The following is a 21,527-nucleotide window of genomic DNA, read 5'->3' on the forward strand; positions in this document are numbered from 1 at the left end:
AGTATTTACTCACAGTTGGAAGCCCAGTATGTCCTCATATGAAAGTGTGCCTTTTCTAGTGTTACATAGTTGATTTGCACTGAGACATAATAAATTTCAGCCTGATCCATTCTTGCCTTTCTTGAGCTATTCTCCCCCTTCTTTAGATTTAAAAAATTAAACTGCTGCAGGACAGAGCATGTGGATTATAGTCTCACAAGCAATTACAGTGTGGCTGGTGAATTACTGCAGCAATAATCTTCTGGTCAGCTGTTTTCTGTTCCAGCATATGAACTTCTGTGGAGCATCTGGCCTGTGTCTGTGAAAAGTTCTCATATTTAATTTTTGGACAGGGATCATCACCTGGTTATACAGTGAAACTCAAATCATAAATCTCCCTATTCAACAACAAAGATTTGGTTGGATGATTCTTAGATAGCAACATCTGCTTACACAACAAATGAGATCTATGTTCCAATAAAGAGTCTTGTTCTGGATATCTCAGGGTATCTAGTATAATAAAACTCACAATTGGAATAAATTATATACTTCAAGGGTAGCTTATGTAGATGTCAGATGTCATCATGTTATGGTGATTTATATCACGTGATCTACAGAAGATATAAATTTTTTTTTTTTTTTTTTTTTTTTTTGGATACTGTTTTTATGTTAGTACACGAGACATTTTTTGAGTTCTAGATTCTACTTTCATTTAATTCTACCTTTCCTTTAAGGTCTGTACTGTACACCATCAAAGACTGACACAGATAAGCTCACATAAAGCAATTCCACAGGAAGAAGTAATTTCACTAATGCAAATATGAGAGTAACTATCTACAAAATACAAATTAGAACATAAAGCAAGTAAAAAGTGGTGTCTTGCCCTTGAAAATGATGATAAAAATAATAGCCTTGTTTCTTTTTTTTTTTGTTTTAAATTTCCAATAAAACTTTCAAAATAAAATATAACTTTTCTGGAATGGGAATAATATGTGTTAGGGGAACTGTGGTTCACATGATTCTCATTTTCACAGGTCTTTTGATTTCACCAGTTAGACTAAAACTTCCATGGTGCAAGTCTAGCCAGATTATCATAACCACCTGCAAGACACATTTTGTGGCAAATAATCTCCTGGAGATTATCTTTTTATAGAATAGAATAACAAATTGATGGCTCAGGAATCACGTTTCCATGATGCACTTCTGCCTCCCTTCAAAATAGAAATATTTTCAGCCAAACTATTTTAGATATTCAGAAAAAATATCTGAAATTTGCACAAGAGCAGATAGATTAGTGGTTAGCTGAAAATCTAATTCTTATAAAAATTAATTTAAATGGAAAATTCTTGACCAGCCCTATTAGAAAGAGTTGCCTAAAACTTAATTTTACTAAAGACAAAGGCAAAGAAAGCAACACCATTACTAATAATTCTCATAAATAAATATATGTTGCCTGTAAATAAATGTTATCTGTATAAACAATGCAATAACTACAATAAAGTAAGATATTATTTGCTGATCTGTACTTGAAAGAACACTTCTGACAATTTCTTTCTGAGCAAAATTAATGCTCCTAACTAAGCATAACCAGGGATTTGAATAAGCTATAAAAATACCTATTATTTTTCAACCATCAAGGCTAACTTTTTCTTTTTTTAAAAAAAAAAAAAAACAAACTTATCACAAGTGTTATTAAGTGTTATAATTAATATTGGAACTCTAAGCTACTGATAAACATGTCATGTGATAAACTGCAAATGAAGCAAGTTACAAACTTTTTCAGTTGTAACTGACAAATGTATCCAGCGCTAGTTCATGATTTGGTATGTTCACTGATGATAATATTCTTTCTTTTCACACCATTCAGTAAAGTGATAGCAAAATGAGATACCTCTCTTCTTGCTAGGGAATTCTTTACCAGCTGATTGTCAATACTGAAAGTCAGTTTCTTCCCCGGCATTCATTATTCAGTGATGGCTATGGTTTCAAGTCCATTCTTTTATTCTTATGTGCATAAAGCAATACCTAGAGAGATTCAGCCTTCCAGAAGTATCCTGAAGGAAAATCATCCATTCCAAATCAATGATGAGTTACATGTTACCCAACACCTGTTCAAGCAGTGGGAAATAATTCAGCATAGGTGTTAATGTGAAGTCCAGTCTGCATAACTGCAACTTCATGACCTGGAAATTCAAAAGATTATCATCAAGATTTTACAAAGAGAAAGTAATTAGTAAAAAAGTAACATGATAAAAATAATTTACCAGATAATTAAATTTTAGATAAAATTGAGTTGTAAGACAGAATTTCAGAATGTGAAGGTCTCTAAGCTACCTTTTGCTGCATCCTTAGTTAATACAGAAAATTATTCTGGATTGTTGTCTGGAAGTTAAAAATTTTGTTCTATCTAAATTTTAATAAATACGGATATAATGCATTGCATCAGAAGTTTTACATAAAACTCAGAGCAACTGAAATATTAAAAAAACATGATAATGAAAGCCACTCAGGGAAGAAAAAAAAAAAAAAAAAAAAAAAAAGAATAAAAAAGCTGATTCTAACTTAATCCAAACAAGTTTCAATTTAGGTTGTAAGGAAATCTTGGGGGTCATCTACTCCAAACCATGCTCATAACAGGGACAAATCCAGTTAGAGCAGGTTACTTGCTCACTGACCAGTTGAGTTTTAAATGTCTCCTAGGAGAGGATTCCACAACCTGTCTGGGTAATCTCTTGCAGTGACTAGCCACTTTACTAAGGATTTCTCTTTTGCTTAAATCCAGGTGGAATTTGCCTTGCTGCACTTCATGTTCACCACCTCTTGACTTTTCACTATGCACATCTGTCAAGAGTCCCTATAACCCCTTGCTAGGTAGTTGTGCACGGCAACTAGATCTCCTTTTGCCCTTTCTCCTTAAGTCTGAGCAATCCCAGCCCTCTGACTCCTGTGTCCTGTGCTCCAGCCTCAAATCACCATGACGACTCTTCTCTGGACTTAGTCTACTTTGTCAACGTCTATCTTGTGCTGGGCAGCCCAGCACTGGACACAGTGGTGGTCTCACAAGTGCCAGACAGAGGGGGATGACCATTTCCCTCAACCTGCTGGCTATGTTCTTCCTAATGCAGCCCATCCTACCATCAGCCCCAGGGCACACTGCTGACTCATGTTCAAGTTATTGTCTTCCAGGTCCCTTTGCCTTTTACTGACAAAGTCCTAGATTTACCATTTCTCCAAGGGGTACAGCTGGCTCCCAGGCCCTGTTGGTGCATGGGGTTATTCCATCCCAGGTGCAGGACATTACATTTCCACTTATGAATTTCATGAAGTTTCCATCCATCTGTCTCTCCAGTCTCTCAAGGTTTCTCTGAAGTGCTTGCTCTTTAGTGTATTGATTGATCTATACAATTTGGTGCCATCATTCAAACTTGTTCTAGGTAAAGAAACTAAGACTGATAAGATAGAAGATCTTTGCAAGTTTAAATAACTAATTGGAAGAAAGAAATCAGAAAGTAAGAGTATTTTACCATTTCTCTTGGTCAAGACCCATAGGTATATATGTTGAAATCCTTGCTGTGCAAAATACCTGTAATAGGACTGAAAAAGAGGCTAAAGAGCCTTGAGAGGGATCACAAGTCAGCAGGAGGGCACCTGAAGAGCAGCACAAAGGAATTCCAGCCAATCAATCAGCTTCACCAGGGGCTCAAATTAAACACCTCAATACAAATGCATGTAACATGGGTAATAAACAAGAGGAGGGGGAGATGTCTGCACACCTACATGGCTATGGTCTTATTGGCATCATAGAGATAAGGGTAGGATGGATCCCATGACTGAAGTGTTGGCATGGAAGGATACATGCTCTTTGAGAAGGACTGACAGGGGAGATGAGGAGAGGGTGTCACACTCTATGTCAATGACCACCTAGAGTGCATGGAGCTCTGCCCAGAGATGAGAGAGGAGTTGACTGAGATCTTATGGGTCAGGATTAAAGAGAATGCAGGGACAGGAGACATTATAGTGGGGGTCTATTACAGGCCACCCAACCAGGAAGACAGAGCAGATGAGGCCCTCTATAGACAGAAAGAAGCAGCCTTAAACTCAAACCCCAGGTCCTCATGGGGGACTTTGACCACCCTGATATCTGCTGGAGAAACAGCACAGCAAGTCATGAGCAATCCATGAGGTTCCTGGAATGTGTTGATGATAAATTCCTTCTCCAAGCGATAGAGGAACTAATGAGGAGAGGTGCTATGCTGGACTTTGTTATCTCCAAGGAGGGTCTGATGGGGAGTGTGAAGCTCAAAGGCAGACTTGGCTACAGTGTCCATGAAATTATGCAGTTCAAGATCTTTATGCCAAACATATCTCGGACTGCATCAAGAGAAGTGTGGCTAGTAGGTTGAGGGAGATGATTTTTCCCCTCTACTCTGTTCTCATGAGACCCCACCTGGAGTACTGTGTCCAGATCTGGGGCCCCCATGATAAGAAAATCATGGACCTGTTCAAGTGAGTGCAGAAATGGGACATGAAGATGGTCAGGGGGCTGGAGCACCTTCCCTATGAAGACAGGTTGAGAAAGTTGGGGATGTTCAGTCTGGAGAAGACTCTAGGAAGACTTTGTAGTGTCCATCCAGTACTTAAAGGGTGCCTACAGGAAAGATGGGGAGGGACTCTTTACAAGGGAGTGTAGCAATAGGAAAAGGGGTAATGGTTTTAAACTGAAAGAAGGTAGATTTAGATTAGATGTAAGTAAGAAATTCTTTACTGTGAAGGTGGTGAGGCACTGGAACATGTTACCCAGAGAAGATGTGGATGCTCCCTCCCTGTAAGTGTTCAAGGCCAGGTTGGATGGGACTTTGAACAAACTTGATCTAGTGGAAGGTGTCCCTGTCCATGGCAGGGGGATTGGAACTAGATCTTCTAGATCTTTAAGGTCCCTTCCAACTCAAACCATTCTAAGTTTTTATGATTTTATGATACTATGATTCTATGATAAATAGTAAAAAGGTACCATTAGCTTTCAGTACTCAGTTACCTGTTGTAATGAAGATATGGTTCAGTTACAGGGAACTGGAGTGTGAAAACTAAAAAAAACAATAAATAAAATTGACAGGGAGGAAACCCTAAACTCCAAACCCAGAGGTCATTAATGTACATAAATTTATAAATATATGGAAAAAATCCCCATATAAAATAATTCCTGTTTAATAATGAATATCAAGATTTGGGAATGGGTTGTTTAATGATATAAAGAAGCTTTTAGGTTTTTAGATCATAAGGATGGCTTTGTTGGGGGCTTGGAGAGTTTTCAGTATGACCATGGAATTTCCTATGGATTTTTATGACCGTGGAAGTTCCTACTGATTTTAATGTGCTTTACCAACTAAAATAACTACCTGAGCCAAAGTGATCATTAGTCTTATCTGGTTTGAACAGTCTTATATTCAGTGTCAATAAAAGCCATTGCATGCACATGCTATCAATGTTTTTTAAAGTAATGCCCATAGAATTTTTATGGAGTGGATTCTAATCCATCTAACTCAGTGATCTAATTTACACTTGAAGCCCTCTTCCTAAAAAAAGATCCAATGCTCCTGATGTAGTTAGCAGAAAGCAGCAAGAGTCCTTAAAGCCAAGTCTGAGAAGTTCAAGATCCATTTAAGAGGTATGATAGACATTTTCTCTCATTTATTTATCTTTTGCCCATAAAGTATGTCATACTTGTACCTCTTATCATTTGTTATTAGTATGTTCATCCATTACCTTTTATTGTATTGCCATTAAACTGGATGGCAAACAATGGCCAGGGAAAATGATATGGTCAGTGCCCTAGGGATGTAACAGTAATGGATGGGTGGACAGTAATGATTCACTTAGTGCAATCAGTGCTACTCCCAGTCACTTTTGTGATGGAGTATTAGTTCCATAGGAGATATCAGAGGAGGTCAAAAAAAGATAAAAAGAGATAAATCCACATCAATTGGAAGGAAATAGCAAATAGTTGTGGCTTCGACCCTTCTGTTTATTACTTTTTTTCTAATGTTTTGAAATAGATGAAAATTACAGGAAGCATTAAAATGGGAATTAATATTTTAAAAAGGTTCAAGGTTGTTGTAGACAGGTTTGAAGGAAAATCAACTCTGTCTGCAATGCATTTACAACACAAGGTCTTAAGACATAACAAAGCAAGGTGAAGCAAACAGACAGGTTAGGTTCTTTCCTCACAGAAAAGTTCACAGTGCCGTTGGACCTAAAATAATTTCTATCTACAAAACTGGTGTATTGAGAAAAAGGCATTTTGTTATAAACCTCTCAGATCAGCAGAGAATGAGAATAATCCCACTGAATACAGTGAAATTACTTATATACTCCAAACTGCAGCTGCCTATAAGTAAGTGCTCTTCTAGTAAGCACCTACTGAGCTGGTTTAAAGCATGGTGAAGTCCATAGGACTTGTACCAGCTACACTGGAGTTCTGCATAGAGCTTTTCTTCAAATTCTCTATTGACTTTTAACTCTTATATGTTGATAAATATTTGTTCTTAACTTCAGCTATTTCAGCCACTGAAATAATAATAATAATAATAATAATAATAATAATAATAATAATAATAATAATAATAATAATAATAATAATAATAATAAGAATAATAATAATAATAAGAAGAAGAACTATATAACTATAACTAACTATAACTATAATGTCACTATTATTATTATCATTATTTTTTACAGTATGGCACATTGTAAAACCTAAGGAAGATACAAGATTAAGTAGAATTAAGTAGAAAATTCAGATACTTTAATGATATGGTTTTGTTTAAATGCTCATTTACAAAAGAACTTTCTAGTCATTAGAATTTTGAACTTGTTAAAAAAAATTAATTAGTGCCATGACACATTATTTTTCAGATTTCTTTTTCTCTTTTGAATGTACTTTGCTGGTGTAATGTCTGATGAGAAAGTTGTTTTACAAATAGTTTCTGGAAGAATTACTGAGCAAAACCAGATTGAGCAGGAGGTGTTGAAAAAGTCATATATTTTTGATTGACAGAAGGATACAGTGCTGAAAGAATAATAAACAGTGTTTAGATAGCAGCACAAGAAGGTTTTCAACTGTTTAATAAAAACAGTTTGTTACTATATACATATAACAAGAAACAGAATGCTATTTTAGCTTTATAGAATTTAATTTGCTTGTCTTCTGAAAATGGGCAAATATAGCAGCTGTGTTTCCAACCTTCAACTTTATAAACTTTGCTCTCATCTAGCAAAACATTCTGTTAAGTTCTTGAAATTGAAGGTAAATATGCAATTCCTTTACGTGTTTAGCCATGGAATTATGAAGAAGATAATACATGAAGGTTTTAAAACTATATCTAGCACATTTCTTGCAACACCTAAGTGATGTATGTATTTACATTTTTTAGTTCCATATAATGTTTTCTAACATAGATGTATGTATATTACAGCTCTCTATCTGGACATTCATTCTCTATGCCTTTATCTATTCTAAGATTAAAAAATACAGTTTACAATTAAAAATTATCAAAGTAATCAAAAAATATAAATCTGATCTACTATGGCAGAACTGTATGTAAAGCTATATACTAATAAGGCATGTTGCAGTGGAGGGAGGCCTGTTCCTCTGTGGCACATGAGGAGGAGCACAAGCAGAGCAACAACCTCTGCTAAAAAAGGGGCTGCTACTAGCACTGCTTCTACCCATTTTTCTAGTAAAGCCATGCCTGATGATTGTGTATAAACATGGTGATTTTTTTGCTATAAAGACAGTGCAATGAATCAGTCCAAATAACCAATTTCTCTACCACTCTATCTTTTATGTTACTCTCTTAGGTCATATCCACAAGCAGTTATTTAGAAGTTAAACTAGATACTCCACTTTCTGGTAGAGAAAAGTTATACATTTACTTTTTTTCCTCTATGGAACAGATTTCTTTGTTTCTTATGTGAGTTCCTGCTAGATGGTTTAGAAGTGCAGGAGTTTATGCATTGCCCTGGAGTTCAATAAGGTTTAGACAGATTTATGGATGAGTGGCATGCTCAGGGAAAATACAGACAGAACACAGCTCACAGTACTCCCAAAAATCAAAGTTGGTTGGAAATCTCTTGTTTCCTCCCATGTCATATGAAGAATAAACATTCCATAGTGTCCTTACAAGCCCTGGAATCGTTCTGCTCCATTAAAATCCCTAGACAACTACCTCCCACATATTACATGTGCTGAGCACTGTTTTTCATGTGGGTACAGCCAATGTAAGACAGAAAGAGAAGATCCAGGCAAATTTTTGTTTAAGAAAAATAATAGTACAGTCAAAGCAGGTTATATATTTCTTTCTGCCAAAAGGGAAATTAAAAGTTGTCTACAGTTCATAGTAATTCAGAGACTTTGTATAGTTTATGAGAAGAAAACTGGTGAGCCAAGCTGAAGTGTCAGTCTTTGAGCCAGGATAACACCTGGAAAGGTAAAGCAATAATGTTTGGGTTTTGTGAAATGATTAAACTAAGTTAGCTTAATTCAGAGCAGCAGGAGCAACAGATGCTGTTGCTTGAGTTTATTTTCTTTTGTTTCCAGATGGGGTTAGAGAAATAAACAATGGAACATAAAAAAGATCTGTAAAGATGTCTTTCAGCATAGACCAGCACTGCCCGCTAGAGCACACAGCATGTGACTTTGGGTCTTGGGCATTTGTTTTCTTCATGATAACATTGCTGCAGTACTGTTTTAAAGGCTTTTTCAAAGTAAAGTCAAAGTAACTGACTTACATATTGCAGAGCCCTGAAAAAATATCCTCTCTGCCATTATAGAATGGCACCACTGTGGACCACTGCATTTTTTTTTTCTTATATTATTTTTTTTTTCTTATATTCTTTTTTTTTTTTTTTTTTTTTTTTTTTAAAAAAAAAAAAAAAAACAAAAACAAACAAACAAAAAAAAACAAAAACAAAAACAAACAGGCAATGCTACCCAAAGGACCTTCTTGATCATCTTGGTCACTATAATAGTCATTACTGAGACTTTCAAGCAAAGTTATCCTTGCTTTGCAGAAGGGTCCGCTAGAAAGTTTGGAAACACAGAAAACTATCAATTTGCAGGAAGAAATGGGTTTCACACCACTAGCCTGCTTATAATTATGGTGATGATACTCACACTTATCTTCAAATTGCTTTTCATTATTTAGTTACTCTATTGAAACAAGAGCAGTGCTCAGCTGTCCTGTTCCCTGCAGAACTGAAAACCAAGAAATGAGTGTTCCCCAAATACTAACAGTATGAAGATAGGGCAGACAGCAAGTGGAAAAAACAGCAAAATGCAAATCAAATAATCTTCCTCCCCAAATTTCTCCTCACATCATCATACCGATTTCTACAGAGCAAAGCTATATGAAAGTCCTTATAAAAGCAAATTGTATTGGCTCTAATGGTAATTGTTCCTCCAATACTGCAGTAAGATATAACCAGAGAACATTCTTAACTCTGGACTCCTTTCACACTTCTCGTAAAATGAATAAATAAATAGTTGTAGCTGCCTCCTAGATGAAAAGGCTTTTAAATTATTGTTATTATTATTAGTGTTGTTGTTATTATTCTTATTATTTGCATTCCTTAAATGTTAGATGAAATGAAATAGTTTTAAAGGTCTAGTTCTCAGAAATTTCTTTTCAGATTCCTTTTTGAATGCACATGCTTAATTTCCTGTAGGGGTTCAGGCACATTAAAAAGACATATGGTGTTCTGTGGTGTCATTCCACCACAGGGTTGACAGGGTGTCTTAAAAAGAATTACCAAGTCCCAATGGTAGGTGTGTCCATTTATCTCCACCCCACATTATGGGAGTGGAAGTGGTGCCCAGAAAGAGCTTCATCCATAATAGACTAAGGAGAAATCTCTGTGGACACTCAATATAGAGGAACAAGTGTTTTTTGATTTAAAACCAAACAACCAACTAATCAAACAACTAAAAGAATAAAAAGACAACAAACACATTCAAGCATTAGCTTTACTGCAAGTCCTTCAGTTGAGAATAGACCAGGGAGTGATTCAGTTATGGCTGCCTTCAGGTATTACCAAATCATGTAGTTGCCCAGAACAAGATTCCTGCATTTGACTGTAACGATGCTGCTTATTCTGCCTGTATTAAATCTCTAGAAAATCAGAGCTGCTGCTGCTGCGTGCGATATTGGAGTGTTTGGAGAAACCATCACTGATAGAATCAGAACAGCTACTCCCACTAATGTCAGCTTTCCACCTCTGTTCTCCCTTCATCTATGTGGGAACAGCAAGTCCATATTTCTGTGCCCTGCCTTGCCACTCCAGGTCACCTCTTACTCATGAGAACCCTGTTATTTATTCACCTGCTTGTGACAGCAAAGCCCAAAATTAAATTTAATCTTGCCTTGCTGAGAAGCTAATGTCTGACATTGGGTTTAGTGTTCACTATTGTTTACAAGCAATCTAGATTCTTCCAGTGTCATATCTAAAATATATTTAATTAGGTTGTGAGTTGTTGATTTCAGGTGACTGTTGATCACACTGACAGGAGTAAATAGGTCATTGGTAATCAGGGGCTCAGAACATTGGAAGAAGTCTAAGAATGACTGCAATTATGTAAAATCATGCAGAACCAATAATAATGAAAAATAAATTGTCCCCCCACTCTGAATATACAGACATAAGTGGAAACAAAATGGAGAAACAGAACCATACATATTAATGAGACAGCACCATCTAATCAAAACCCATTGTCTTCTGCCAGCTCAATCAACAAATTATTATAGAGGATAATGTTACACTTAGGAACTCTAAATGTTTATAAACAACCTCAATTACTAGACTGCAGTAACTTGTCTTAGAAAGCAATCAGGTTTAATATTTTATCAGAAGAACAGAAGGAGAAATTTGTATAAGATCAAACAGCTACATTGAGAAAGATGTTTAGTTATGTTGAATAAAAATGCTAAATTTTAAATTAATGTATGTGATTTTTCTTGGTTTCTCAATACCATAAATAATGAAACATCAAGTTGCCAATGTTAGCAGATTGTTCAGAATGTAGCAGTCTTAAAAAAAGGTAGAGTTCTTAGTAATCTTATAGACATTTCTGCAAACTATTCTAAACATCTCTGTATTTGATTACATTTCTTTGCATTCAATTAATCCTGAAAATGCCTATAAGACTTCTTTCAAACCATCATATAAATGTTAGTGTCTTATCCAGAATTAATATTTGGGTTTTGTTGATTCAGCACTTTAAAATGTTCATTGTGTGAAGTTTCTGTGTTGTGTGCTTTCCTTTCTTCCTCTGCCTTTAATTCCCAATGGATACTAGAATAAGTGATTTTTTTATTTATTTAATTCCCCACTGCCCTATATTGTTTTCTTTGTAAAATTCTCATTATATTGAAAGTTTAAAGGTTATACCCTGTTTTTAGGATTTTTGATAGATTATGTAGTTATATTTGATTTTTTAATAAATATGTATACATGTGTCTGTGTATGCTTGAGATTTAATGTATATTTGCATCATATATTGGTTACAGTTACAGTCATCTATTCTGCAGAGTGAACACCTTCAGTCCATCCATGCATCCCTGTGCATAGTGTATTTAACAAGTTAGAAATTCTTCCATGTGCACATATATTTATGCATAAAAAAAGCAAAAATTTTGTTCAACTTGAAACACAAAAATTTCATATCTCCAAAGATTCCATTTTAACATACTTCACAGTAAAAGAAGCCTTTGTTTCTGCCACACTGATACTAACTAGACAGTGCTGGTTCAGGGTTTTGTAAAGTTATTTTATTTTTGAAATATCAGATGTTACTATATTTTTATTTTAATGAAGCCATTTCTATATACAGGACCCTAGTTCTATGTACAAGGAAAGACAAATAAACATCAACAAGTACCGTAAGCAATGAAAGAGTAAAAAAAATAATTTTTTTTTGTTTCTTGAAACAAAAGTTAGAGTTTTCACAATGAGTTGTTAAACTGAGTTCTTAACAAATACCAAAACCCAAAACCAATCTAAAATTTGAATCATTTATTATCAGCATTTTTATAAACAATCAATGTGCACTAGTCAGTTATAGGACAAGCTATTCAGATTTGGTCAATGTGTTCTATCTCTGTAGCCAGTGATGAAGCTCCCACTGAATTTACTGAAAAAAACAGTTGGGCTGACACTGACAGTTTTACCAAATATCCCTGAGGTGTGTTTAAAAACTGCAAATATATCTTTATTAGACATAACCCAGCTTTCAGATATGATATTTAAATGGCATTAATATAGAAAAGTATTTTCATCTCCAGTTCCTGTGAACCTACAGGTAATTAAAATGAATATGTACAGTTGTGTACAACTGTAGTCATTCCCAGCAAGACTAACCCATGTCTCTGTATTCCCCTTGGCAGCAGCCCTAAAACCAGCTTATCACGGAGTGATAGAACTATGAAATCACCTTCGCTTTCTTCTTCTATTTTTGACTTCATCCATGAGACAAATTATCTAGCGACAAGCAGAATTATTCAGGAATGGTAAAGGCCTGCCTAGGAGTCACAGCTGTGACTGCTGGGATTTGTTGCCATCTCTGGGAGTGGCTTGCTCCATGGGCTTGCCAACTTTTCTAGACTATCTGTAAAATGGAACTAACATTTTTTGATGCCACAGAGCTAAATATTTTGAAGTACTTTGAAGATGCAAAGAGCCTTAGTAGTTTTAAGTATCACATTTTAGCTACATAGACCAAAGAAGAGAGCTCGGAAATTTTTATTTTTTTTCCCCAGAGAGACCCTACAATGCAAATTATACATGATTCTGGCCCAACTATGAATCTGAAACCAGTGATGGATGGAAAATTCATATCCTCAAGGGATATCTATGTCTAAGCAGAGGATTATTAGCCTATGTTTTCTTTGGAACTTGCTTAAAGGAATATGAATTTATTTATTTTTCTTTTTAGTATCCTTTTCTGCCTGTTTCTCATTATTTTTTGCCCCAGTTCCATGATTAACTTTTCACTTTTACAATTTATATCCTCAAAGTTTAAGAAATGTTAAAAGGAGAGGATCATAACAAATGGATCATACGAAAATTTTCCCAGAAATTATTAAATAATGGTATTCTGAAAACTAAATAGAACCAACACCATCAAAATATGAAGCATGATCCTGTCATGTCAGAAAAGTACCACTAGAGATGACCAAGTTTATAGGACCATTTTTCAAGGCACCTCCATGCAAAATTCCCTATGTTGAATTACAATAGAATCAAAATGGTGCAGAAAAGTAATTAAAATGATACAGGAAGTATCAAAACTATTTATATGATGGCAGTAAAGACTTCTCTTTCCAGTACAGTGGCATACAGCACAGAAAGACTTACATTGATATAAATTGAGGGAGCTACAACTACATCATACAGCATCTAGCAGAAATACAAGTTTAGATCTGGAAAACAAAATAGGACATAGGAGACAGGGGATCTGGTATCAAATATTTTCCCAATCATAGAAATTTCCTTTCCAAAAAGATACTGCTATTCTGCATCCTATTATGGACCTTCTTACGCTTGCTCAGGCATTTTTACACTCTATTGTATGGAGGAGAATGTCCCTAAAGGATCTTACTTTGCATAAACAGCAAAATGAAGACAGAGAGGGTGTCCCAGTTTGCCATGGGTGTATATTTTTGCTTTAATGCAAGCAATAAACCAAAGGTCTGAAAATCTGTATTAGGAAATGCATACCTAAGCATATGTTGATAATGGTGTAAATGAGCCTGAAAGGCCTGAGTACAGCTTATTTTAGAATAGCAGTAATAGAGGACACAAGGCAGATTACCAAATAACCTCACAGTATCAAATTTAGTGTTCTAAATACAATTATGAGTAATGAGTATTCGTAAGAGGCTTGTTAAGACAAACAGTGAAAATGTAGAACAATAACAGATGCAAGTGTAGCCACTGTACATTCAATACCACAATAAACTACTAATATAGATTTATTTCTCATTTCTGTGTGTAGTGAGGTATGTAACCAAACGTAGCACATAGAACCCTCACAAAAAGAAAAAGGCAAATATAGTAGTTCTTCACTTTCTATGTAAGCTGTGACTAAAGGTAAATGGAGAACAACTATTCATCATTTCTCAGCACCTGAAAACTGGGGATATCAAGTGAAATTATGCAGCATCCTATTTTAGTCAAAACGAAACATCTTTTCCACACAGCACTTAAACTGAGAAACTCCTTGCCATGTGATTATATGGATACAGGATATAGATTTGAAAAATTAGACAAATAAATGGAAGGAGACACCATCAGTATTTACTAAACATAAAATTATTACTCTGTATCTGGCTCAGAAAATCCCAGAATCATTAACAGTATTCTGGAATTCCATGATCTACCTACAAAGAGAGTATGAGGAGACAGGACGGAATTTCTGAGGATATTGGGACCAAATGCTAAGTCTCAACTGGTACATCCTGGGCAAAGTGTCTGCACCCAAAGGAGCAACCATGAAACACAGCTGGAGATTACTACACCATATTCTTGACAATCTAGTCCCTACATTTCTCTCCCTTATGGATTCCTTGATTGTCTTAAGAAATTTCACCAGCACTACCTATAATGCATATGCATCGTCTCCAGGAAGCCAGTTTGAAATAATTCACTGAAAGGAAGCTCAATTACTTTATTTTCTGAACTTTGGCTTAGCTTTTGCATCCTTCTGGGAAGAAACTGAGTTTATGTGACTTAGTCTCAGTACCATTCTGTGAGATATGGCCAAAACCCTTCAGAATCAAAGATGGATTTTAACAATGTCAATGTGTCTATTAGGAGTGAAGATCTAGGTGAAAGCTAAATGAATTTATTAAAACTTTTTTTTAAAGAAAAAACAAAATAAACCCCCCCAAACCCCATGAATTTGGATTTGAGATTTAAGATAAGATCTGATCTCCACCTGATTTTCTTTTTCTGAAACAATTTATCACTGAAAATAGATGTTTTATAATTGAAATGCCAGCAGATCTATAATTCTACTGATAAAATTGGTAATACTATAATATATCATGGGTTTCCATTGAAAACAATTAAGTTCATTTTGCTGTATTGCCAAATTGTAATTTACAGTACATCTGTAAATTCTCAGAGGGAGGTAAGTAAAGATTGGTTATATCACAGCTAATTAGTAAAAGATAAATAATGAAAACTCTTGCTTTATTTTTTTTGGTTTGTTCTGTTTTTCTTTAAAATATCTTGAAAATGCTGACATTACTTCACAAAGCATGAGATTCATGAGTTTGGAGGCTATCTGTATTTTCACCCTGTGTCTGCATTCTCCTTCACAGCTATCATAAATGTTCTGTAACATTTCAAATTTGATGACACTAATTACATCTAAAATGCATGTGTAACTAATATGTAAGTGTATTGTAAGCTTGTGCACAGATTAATGAACTTCTAGAGAAATTGCAGTGCTTCTTCATTTGTAAATTATATAATTATACTGAGTTGTATTAGATCTAAAAAATTTGCACATACTGTACAATCCCTGAACTTTCTCAGTGAGTACACATACTGTTAGAACATATTCACAATTCCTGCTGCTCAGTGGCATAGGAATTACAGAAGATGTTAGCCCATCAATCCACTTCAGCATTTTATTAGTGTGTAGCATATTTCTTACAGTCAGAAATAAAAACTCAAATGTATTACAAACTTGTTTACAACTTATTTGTAATTTACTTCATGTTCATTTACATTAAGGATTTGTGATCAAATTATATTTAGAAAGAATTAAAAGAAGCTCAAAACTATTCTATATATTTCATTCTAAATATTGTTATTCCACAGAGAAGCAACATATATTCTCCTTTAATAACTAATCTACATGAAAATTAGCTTGCCAGGAAAACAGACATAAACACCTAAGAAGTCTGGTCAGGGAAGGTAACATTCTTATCTTTTTTTTCCCCAGATTATTTTGACAATCCACACTTCAAGGCTATCTATTCTTTGCTTCTCTGAGGCAAAGAAATGGAATCTCAATACTCCAAATCTCAGGCTGTTTCTGGAATACGCAACTTTTTGGATGCCTCATGGATTTGAGTTTGTTGGTGTTTGTACTAGAGCCAGTACACACCTTACCTTGTATTTTCAAGGCACTCTCTTGGGATATAGATACTTTGTTTAAATCCATTTTAACATTGAAAATCATCTTCTGCTTACCACAAATAAATAAACATTCCTCCTCAAATTCCTAAATAGCTTAGGTGAATGCTTTTCTCAGAATCTCACTAACGATTTCAGCTTTGTGGTCTTAGTAGGTTTTCCCACAGAACTTTCTAAACACGTTGTACTCCTATTTAACAAAAAAGGACAAAAGAAATGGAACATTCCTAAAAGAAGAAGAGACTGACTTTTTAAAGTTCAGTGCCCTCCGCTCTTGCTTCACTCCTTTGGAAGTTTTCCATGAAGGTGAGTCTTCACCTGGGCTGTTCTATGATTCTATGATTGTGCCTGTGGTGGGTTGACCTTAGCCAGCTGTCAGAGACTCATCCAGTCACTCCTCTCAACAGGACAGAGGGGAAAATAAGATAAAAATGCTCATTGAGGGTCAAGATAAAGACTGGGAGATCACCTACCAGCTATCATCATAGACAAAACAGACCTGACTCAGGAAAAAATTACTTAATTTAATGGTAATTGTCCTGGTTTGGGCTGGAATAGAGTTCATGTTCGTTTGGTAGCTGAAGGAGTGTTGAAGCACACTGATATTCCAGAGGCTCTCCAGGTCAGAGATCTTTTGCCTATGTGCGGGGGTGTGGGGGAGTGGGAGAGGGAGCACAGCTGGAGTGCTGATCCCTGACTGGCTGCTATTCCATGTCATGTGACATTATGCTCACTATATAAAGGAAGGAGTGAGCCTGGAGGAGCTCTTACTTCTGGGACTGTTGATGTGGCACCTTTGTGTTTGGGATCGCCGGCTGGGAGCAGGCGGGGTGTTGGTCGGTGGGTGGTAAGCAATTGTATTGTACATTACCCATTTATACTGTCACCGTATTGTTCTGTTACTGTTATTAAACTGTTTTTATCTCATCCCGCGAGTCTCCGTTTGCCCCTCTGATTCCCTCCGCATTCCCAGGTTGGGGAGGGTGGGTGAGCAGCTGTGTGGTGTTTAGCTGTTGACCAGGCTCAAACGATGACAGTCCTTTTTATCACCCAATGTGGGGCCCGAAGGGTTGAGATAACAACAGAATTGATCTGTGTGTGCTATCAAGTTTGTTATAATGCCAACTGTCCATCCTGTTTCTACAGTTGTGTTATACATCACATTACTTACCGTATGTAGTCCCCATGCTGCTGCTTATTACCCGTGGGAATTGGATTAAGATTGTTGCCTTGCTGTATTATGTAACAGTAATCTATGGCATGATAAAATCATTGGTCCAGTGAGTAGTGGGGCATTTGTACTCAGCATGGTCGTCGTCTGTGTACACTGGGGGGCACCTACTGGAATGGGTTAGTAACTACACCCTCCAACTTTTCTCCTCGGAAAGCCCACCCAAGGGGGAGATACCTTCTGCCTTCTTCCCCTTCTCCAGGCTACTTGCAAGTATACTTGAGAATGCTGAGAACTCTGAATATCCATGGAGTGCTCATATTAATGTTGTTGTCTTGTTGCTGGAAGCTGAGTTGTTCCTGATGTGGTTCAAGTTTTGTTTCGGGTTAAGCAACTGTTTCTGAATACCACCCAGAGGTCTACCCAAAAGTTGAAGAGTTATGAGTGGCTGGGAGTGTGGGGTAGCATGGGCAAGTACCTAGGACAGTGGGGATCTCCAATGTTTTGGAACTTCACCCCTGAACAAATGCAGGATCCTGAGAAACTAGAAAAATATTTAGGAAAGGTGTGCTGTCATCCTGACACCTCAAGAGAGATGCAGATCATTGCAACATGCTGGGGCCTGGCCCATGACTACCGAACCCTGATCACCACTATGCACTATCGTCAAAAGGAAGACGTCTCTGCATCTGAAAGCAAAACAATGGGCACTGCAACCACTCTGACACCTCCACCAGACACTGCAGCCACTCCAACTTGGCAGACAGACATTGCAGCTAATCCGACGCCTACAAAAAGTACTACGGGTAAAATGGAGAATCAATCCACGACGGTGCCAGTGGCTCCCATACAGAAGAAGAAATACACTAAAAAAAATCCCCTCGCATTGTAAAAGATGATGGTGAACCAGTGCCATCACGAGAACAGGAGAAGAAGGCAGAGCCAGTGATAATCACCCATTCCTAATCCCTGAGTGAACTCTGAGACATGCAAATGGATTTCAGACACCATCCAGGTGAACACCTCCTTACCTGGCTGCTCTGATGCTGGGATAGCGGGGCCAACAATGTGGAATTAGAAGGTAGAAAGGCCAGGCAACTGGGATCCCTGTCTAGGGACGCAAGCATTGACAAGATTATTGGAAGAAAGACAGAACTGCTCAGCCTTTGGAGATGACTTCTGTCAGGCATGAGGGACAGATACCCCTTCAAGGAAGATCTTATGTGTCATCTAAGTAAGTGGACCGCCATGGAGAGAGGCATCCAGTACCTAAGGGAACTAGATGTGCGGGAGTTGGTTTATTATGACCTAGATGATGCACGGCTACCCACAGACCCAGATGAAGTCCAATGCACCCAGCCCATGTGGTGGAAGTTTATACAGACTGCTCCATCATTGCATTCCAATGCATTAGCAGTATTTGACTGGAGAGACAAAGAGGCACCAACTATAGACAACTTGTCTCACCGACTCCAGCACTACGAAGAAAGTCTCTCTTCCATCATCGCAGATGTGGAGAAACTGTCACAAGAAGTCCAACAACTCAAAGAGGACATGTCCTACTCTCCACCTGCATGAACTAAGTTCTCAGCTATCAGAAGCAAACGGCTCCCTACTCAAGCGAGATGGTATACACCATAGGGGAACCTATGGCATTACCTGCGCGATCATGGACAAGACATGAAGAAATAGGATGGGAAACCCACCTACCTTTTAAGAGAGCGGGTTCAATAATTATAAGGAAGAACGGCTACAAATCAAGGTTCTTCCAGGAGAAGTGCCACTTCAGTCTCCACTAATCAGTTACCCAAACCACACAGAAGAGTTGACTTTGCTCCTGATCCTATGAGGAGAACTTCCAAGTCGTACTTACAAGAAGTGAGTAACCAGGATGAGACCGAGATTCACACAGACCACACTAACCCCTTCATTGATAATGGATACTATGACCAGCATTAGAGGGGCCCTGCCTCCTGCCAGGTGGAGGAGAGGGACAACCATGTTTACTGGACTGTGTGGATTTGTTTGCCTGGCAGATTGATTACATTATGCTCCCACAAACTCAGCATGGTAAATGTTATGTGCTCACAATGGTAGAAGCATCTACCAGATGGCTGGAAACATATGCTGTGCCTTGAAAAACAAGTCCTGTGGCGTCATGGCACCCCAGATAGAATTGAGTCAGATATTGGTACTCATTTTCAAAATAATCTTATAAACACCTGGGCAAAAGAACATGGCATTGAGTGGATATATCATATCCCCTATCATGCCTCAGTCTCTGGGAAAATCGAGCAGTATAATGGGATACTCAAGACCATGTTGAGAGCAATGGGAGGCAGAACTTTTAAGCATTGGGACACACATTTAACAAAGGTCACATGGTTAGTCAATACTAGAGGATCTGCCAACCAGGCTGGCCCTGAGCAGTCAAACATTCTAACTACTGTAGATGGAGATAGAGTCCTGGTAGCGTACCTTAATAAGATGCTGGGGAAGACCATCTGGGTTATTCCTACTTCAGGTAAAGGTAAGCCTATACGTGGAATTACCTTTGCCCAAGGACCTATGTGAACTTGGTGGTTAATGCAGAAAGACGGGGAAGTCTGATGTGTGCCTCAAGAGGACTTAATGTTAGGTGAAAATATCCAGTAAACTGTATTAGATTAATTACCACACCACCCTATCAATATTTTACTATGGTTAATATATATTAGGCTAATTGCATCATATTCATGAAGGCAAACATGAACTTGGATAAAGTCAGGACCGGTTCCAGCAAGTGATGACCAGCGACTGCCGCAGACTGTGAATAGAGATGGCGTCTGATACATCAGCCACCAGCTCCAATTGTAACAGAGACTCCATGCCATCCTCCTGCCAGGTCCAAGGACACCTGTGCCCTACTGACTGATCATCGCTCCTCCTGCCATAAGGGACTATTATGACAGATGGAACTTGAAGCTATGGACCAAATGATCTCTGGATACATTCTGCAGTGATGACCCATGGACTGAGGGAATGATATCTATGTGCACATGTCTGTGACCAGGAAAGAGGATAGTAATTAATTAGAATTTATCAGAAATATGGAATGTGAGCATAACATAAATAATATGGAATAAGGGGTGAATACTGTCCTGGTTTGGTCTGGAATAGAGTTCCTGTTCATTTTGGTAGCTGGAGGAGTGCTGATGCACACTGAGATTTCAGGGACTCTCCAGCTCCGCATGCCCTGCCTGTGTGAGGGTGTGTGGGGAGTGAGAGGGAGCACAGCTGGAGTGCTGATCCCTGACTGGCTGCTATTCCATGTCATGTGACATTATGCTCACCATTTAAAGGAAGGAGTGGGAGGGAAGGTGTGCTCTCTCACTTCCGGGATTGTTGCTGCGGCATCTTTGTGTTTTGGGATCACTAGCCAGAAACAGGTGGGGTGTTGGTCTGCAGGTGGTGAGCAACTGTATTGTTCATTACCCGTTTATACTGTCACCGTATTATTCTACTATTGTTATTCAACTGTTTTTATCTCAACCTGCGAGTCTCCCTTTGCCCCTCTGATTCCCTCTCTATTCCCAAATGGGGGAGGGTGGGTGAGTGGCTGCGTGGTGTTTAGCTGCTGACCAGGCTCAAACTACAACAATGACTTAAATAGATTTGGCTAGTAAGAAACAAAGACAAAATTAAAACAATACTGGGCACCACTGAGAAGAGTCTGGCTCCATCTTATTTAGTCATCCCCATTATGCAGTTATACAAATCATAAGATACCTTCCGAGTCTTCTCTTTTTCAGGCTGAGAAACCCCAGCTTGCTCAGCCTCTCCTTGTACATCAGAGGCTCAGGTCCCTTCATCATGTTTGTAGCTCTTTTCTGAACATGTTTCAGTCTATGTTTGTCTTGCACTGGGTAACTCAGAACAGGACCCAGCATTCTAGGATATGTCTCATCAGGGCTGAGTAAAGGGGAAGGATGGGGGCCCTCCGCTCTTCCTTGTTCTTCTTAAAAACAAGAGTAATTTTTGCTTTCTTATAGGCCTTAGAAACGTCCTCCAATTTCCATAACCATTAAAAGATGATCAAGAGTGACCTTGCATTGACATCAGCCAGCTCTCTCAGTACTTGTGAATTCATCCCATCAAGTTCTATGGACTTCTATACATCTAGTCTGTTTAAATGTTC

General features: G+C 37.6%; 1 long non-coding RNA gene across 1 annotated transcript; it reads left to right on the forward strand.

The window, feature by feature from the left end:
* Positions 1-16,974: 16,974 nt before the first annotated feature.
* On the forward strand, positions 16,975-20,934 carry LOC122154745. Its single transcript, XR_006166813.1, has 3 exons — positions 16,975-17,009; positions 17,806-17,811; positions 20,798-20,934. It is a non-coding gene; the product is annotated as an uncharacterized LOC122154745 (long non-coding RNA).
* Positions 20,935-21,527: the final 593 nt, after the last annotated feature.

Source organism: Tyto alba, unplaced genomic scaffold (assembly GCF_018691265.1).
Source record: "Tyto alba isolate M040663 unplaced genomic scaffold, T.alba_DEE_v4.0 Super-Scaffold_45, whole genome shotgun sequence".
Lineage (NCBI taxonomy): Eukaryota > Metazoa > Chordata > Aves > Strigiformes > Tytonidae > Tyto > Tyto alba.